The following is a 5,000-nucleotide window of genomic DNA, read 5'->3' as shown; positions in this document are numbered from 1 at the left end:
GGCGTGGAAGCCGCTTGGGCTCTAGCAGATGGCCGAGTGGAAGCCACTTTGGGCTGTGTGGCCGGTCGGCCTACCAGGGCGTGAGAGCAGCTTGGGGCGATGGCGGAAGGCCGGTCAGCCTACCAGGGGCGTGAGAGCAGCTTGGGCGATGGCAGAAGGCCGGCGTGGAAGCCGCTTGGGCTCTAGCAGAAGGCCGAGGTGGAAGCCATCTTTGGGCTGTGGCCGGTCAGCCTACCAGGGGCGTGAGAGCAGCTTGGCGATGGCAGAAGGCCGGCGTGGAAGCCGCTTGGGCTCTAGCAGAAGGCCGAGGTGGAAGCCACTTTGGGCTGTGTGGCCGGTCGGCCTACCAGGGGCGTGAGAGCAGCTTGGGCGATGGCGGAAGGCCGGTCAGCCTACCAGGGGCGTGAGAGCAGCTTGGGCGATGGCAGAAGGCCGGCGTGGAAGCCGCTTGGGCTCTAGCAGAAGGGCCGAGGTGGAAGCACTTTGGGCTGTGTGGCCGGTCGGCCTACCAGGGGCGTGAGAGCAGCTTGGGCGATGGCGGAAGGCCGGTCAGCCTACCAGGGGCGTGAGAGCAGCTTGGGCTGATGGCAGAAGGCCGGCGTGGAAGCCGCTTGGGCTCTAGCAGAAGGCCGAGGTGGAAGCCACTTTGGGCTGTGTGGGCCGGTCGGGCCTACCAGGGGCGTGAGAGCAGCTTGGGCGATGGCGGAAGGCCGGCGTGGAAGCCGCTTTGGGCTGTGGCCGGTCAGCCTACCAGGGGCGTGAGAGCAGCTTGGGCGATGGCAGAAGGCGGCGTGGAAGCCGCTTGGGCTCTAGCAGAAGGCCGAGGTGGAAGCCACTTTGGGCTGTGTGGCCGGTCGGCCTACCAGGGGCGTGAGAGCAGCTTGGGCGATGGTTCGGAAGGCCGGCGTGGAAGCCGCTTTGGGCTGTGGCCGGTCAGCCTACCAGGGGCGTGAGAGCAGCTTGGGCGATGGCAGAAGGCCGGCGTGGAAGCCGCTTGGGCTCTAGCAGAAGGCCGAGGTGGGAAGCCACTTTGGGCTGTGTGGCCGGTCGGCCTACCAGGGGGCGTGAGGAGCAGCTTGGGCGATGGCGGAAGGCCGGCGTGGAAGCCGCTTTGGCTGTGGCCGGTCAGCCTACCAGGGGCGTGAGAGCAGCTTGGGCGATGGCAGAAGGCCGGCGTGGAAGCCGCTTGGGCTCTAGCAGAAGGCCGAGGTGGAAGCCACTTTGGGGCTGTGCCGGTCAGCTACCAGGGGCGTGAGAGCAGCTTGGGCGATGGCAGAAGGCCGGCGTGGAAGCCGCTTGGGCTCTAGCAGAAGGCCGAGGTGGAAGCCACTTTGGGCTGTGTGGCCGGTCGGCCTACCAGGGGCGTGAGAGCAGCTGGGCGATGGCGGAAGGCCGGTCAGCCTACCAGGGGGCGTGAGAGCAGCTTGGGCGATGGCAGAAGGCGGCGTGGAAGCCGCTTGGGCTCTAGCAGAAGGCCGAGGTGGAAGCCACTTTGGGCTGTGGCCGGTCAGCCTACCAGGGGCGTGAGAGCAGCTTGGGCGATGGCAGAAGGCCGGCGTGGAAGCCGCTTGGGCTCTAGCAGAAGGCCGAGGTGGAAGCCACTTTGGGCTGTGTGGCCGGTCGGCCTACCAGGGGCGTGAGAGCAGCTTGGGCGATGGCGGGAAGGCCGGTCAGCCTACCAGGGGCGTGAGAGCAGCTTGGGCGATGGCAGAAGGCCGGCGTGGAAGCCGCTTGGGCTCTAGCAGAAGGCCGAGGTGGAAGCCACTTTGGGCTGTGGCCGGTCAGCCTACCAGGGGGCGTGAGAGCAGCTTGGGCGATGGCAGAAGGCCGGCGTGGAAGCCGCTTGGGCTCTAGCAGAAGGCCGAGGTGGAAGCCACTTTGGGCTGTGTGGCCGGTCGCCTACAGGGGCGTGAGAGCAGCTTGGGCGATGGCGAAGGCCGGTCAGCCTACCAGGGGCGTGAGAGCAGCTTGGGCGATGGCAGAAGGCCGGCGTGGAAGCCGCTTGGCTCTAGCAGAAGGCCGAGGTGGAAGCCACTTTGGGCTGTGGCCGTCAGCCTACCAGGGGCGTGAGAGCAGCTTGGGCGATGGCAGAAGGCCGGCGTGGAAGCCGCTTGGGCTCTAGCAGAAGGCCGAGGTGGAAGCCACTTTGGGCTGTGTGGCCGGTCGCCTACCAGGGGCGTGAGAGCAGCTTGGGCGATGGCGGAAGGCGGTCAGCCTACCAGGGGCGTGAGAGCAGCTTGGGCGATGGCAGAAGGCCGGCGTGGGAAGCCGCTTGGGCTCTAGCAGAAGGCCGAGGTGGAAGCCACTTTGGGCTGTGGCCGGTCAGCCTACCAGGGGCGTGAGAGCAGCTTGGGCGATGGCAGAAGGCCGGCGTGGAAGCCGCTTGGGCTCTAGCAGAAGGCCGAGGTGGAAGCCACTTTGGGCTGTGTGGCCGGTCGGCCTACCAGGGGCGTGAGAGCAGCTTGGGCGATGGCGGAAGGCCGGTCAGCCTACCAGGGGCGTGAGAGCAGCTTGGGCGATGGCAGAAGGCCGGCGTGGAAGCCGCTTGGGCTCTAGCAGAAGGCCGAGGTGGAAGCCACTTTGGGCTGTGGCCGGTCAGCCTACCAGGGGCGTGAGAGCAGCTTGGGCGATGGCAGAAGGCCGGCGTGGAAGCCGCTTGGGCTCTAGCAGAAGGCCGAGGTGGAAGCCACTTTGGGCTGTGTGGCCGGTCGGCCTACCAGGGGCGTGAGAGCAGCTTGGGCGATGGCGGAAGGCCGGTCAGCCTACCAGGGGCGTGAGAGCAGCTTGGGCGATGGCAGAAGGCCGGCGTGGAAGCCGCTTGGGCTCTAGCAGAAGGCCGAGGTGGAAGCCACTTTGGGCTGTGTGGCCGGTCGGCCTACCAGGGGCGTGAGAGCAGCTTGGGCGATGGCGGAAGGCCGGCGTGGAAGCCGCTTTGGGCTGTGGCCGGTCAGCCTACCAGGGGCGTGAGAGCAGCTTGGGCGATGGCAGAAGGCCGGCGTGGAAGCCGCTTGGGCTCTAGCAGAAGGCCGAGGTGGAAGCCACTTTGGGCTGTGGCCGGTCAGCCTACCAGGGGCGTGAGAGCAGCTTGGGCGATGGCAGAAGGCCGGCGTGGAAGCCGCTTGGGCTCTAGCAGAAGGCCGAGGTGGAAGCCACTTTGGGCTGTGTGGCCGGTCGGCCTACCAGGGGCGTGAGAGCAGCTTGGGCGATGGCGGAAGGCCGGTCAGCCTACCAGGGGCGTGAGAGCAGCTTGGGCGATGGCAGAAGGCCGGCGTGGAAGCCGCTTGGGCTCTAGCAGAAGGCCGAGGTGGAAGCCACTTTGGGCTGTGGCCGGTCAGCCTACCAGGGGCGTGAGAGCAGCTTGGGCGATGGCAGAAGGCCGGCGTGGAAGCCGCTTGGGCTCTAGCAGAAGGCCGAGGTGGAAGCCACTTTGGGCTGTGTGGCCGGTCGGCCTACCAGGGGCGTGAGAGCAGCTTGGGCGATGGCGGAAGGCCGGTCAGCCTTGGCGGAAGGCCGGTCAGCCTACCAGGGGCGTGAGAGCAGCTTGGGCGATGGCAGAAGGCCGGCGTGGAAGCCGCTTGGGCTCTAGCAGAAGGCCGAGGTGGAAGCCACTTTGGGCTGTGTGGCCGGTCGGCCTACCAGGGGCGTGAGAGCAGCTTGGGCGATGGCGGAAGGCCGGTCAGCCTACCAGGGGCGTGAGAGCAGCTTGGGCGATGGCAGAAGGCCGGCGTGGAAGCCGCTTGGGCTCTAGCAGAAGGCCGAGGTGGAAGCCACTTTGGGCTGTGTGGCCGGTCGGCCTACCAGGGGCGTGAGAGCAGCTTGGGCTCTAGCAGAAGGCCGAGGTGGAAGCCACTTTGGGCTGTGGCCGGTCAGCCTACCAGGGGCGTGAGAGCAGCTTGGGCGATGGCAGAAGGCCGGCGTGGAAGCCGCTTGGGCTCTAGCAGAAGGCCGAGGTGGAAGCCACTTTGGGCTGTGTGGCCGGTCGGCCTACCAGGGGCGTGAGAGCAGCTTGGGCGATGGCGGAAGGCCGGTCAGCCTACCAGGGGCGTGAGAGCAGCTTGGGCGATGGCAGAAGGCCGGCGTGGAAGCCGCTTGGGCTCTAGCAGAAGGCCGAGGTGGAAGCCACTTTGGGCTGTGTGGCCGGTCGGCCTACCAGGGGCGTGAGAGCAGCTTGGGCGATGGCGGAAGGCCGGCGTGGAAGCCGCTTTGGGCTGTGGCCGGTCAGCCTACCAGGGGCGTGAGAGCAGCTTGGGCGATGGCAGAAGGCCGGCGTGGAAGCCGCTTGGGCTCTAGCAGAAGGCCGAGGTGGAAGCCACTTTGGGCTGTGTGGCCGGTCGGCCTACCAGGGGCGTGAGAGCAGCTTGGGCGATGGCGGAAGGCCGGTCAGCCTACCAGGGGCGTGAGAGCAGCTTGGGCGATGGCAGAAGGCCGGCGTGGAAGCCGCTTGGGCTCTAGCAGAAGGCCGAGGTGGAAGCCACTTTGGGCTGTGTGGCCGGTCGGCCTACCAGGGGCGTGAGAGCAGCTTGGGCGATGGCGGAAGGCCGGCGTGGAAGCCGCTTTGGGCTGTGGCCGGTCAGCCTACCAGGGGCGTGAGAGCAGCTTGGGCGATGGCAGAAGGCCGGCGTGGAAGCCGCTTGGGCTCTAGCAGAAGGCCGAGGTGGAAGCCACTTTGGGCTGTGTGGCCGGTCGGCCTACCAGGGGCGTGAGAGCAGCTTGGGCGATGGCGGAAGGCCGGCGTGGAAGCCGCTTTGGGCTGTGGCCGGTCTGCCTACCAGGGGCAAGGAACCACAATAGCATCTACCAGGGGCAAAGCGCAAATTCGGTCTACCAGGGGCAAGAAACATTAATACAGTCTACCAGGGGCAAAGCGCAAATTCGGTCTACCAGGGGCAAGAAACATTAATACAGTCTACCAGGGGCAAGAAACCAAAATTTATTCTACCAGGGGCAAGAAACATTAATACAGTCTACCAGGGGCAAGAAACCAAAATTTATTCTACCAG

The sequence above is a fragment of the Corythoichthys intestinalis genome, unplaced genomic scaffold, assembly GCF_030265065.1.
Source record: "Corythoichthys intestinalis isolate RoL2023-P3 unplaced genomic scaffold, ASM3026506v1 HiC_scaffold_50, whole genome shotgun sequence".
Taxonomy (NCBI): domain Eukaryota; kingdom Metazoa; phylum Chordata; class Actinopteri; order Syngnathiformes; family Syngnathidae; genus Corythoichthys; species Corythoichthys intestinalis.
The sequence above is the reverse complement of the archived record's forward strand: the minus strand, read 5'-3'. Positions refer to the sequence as shown.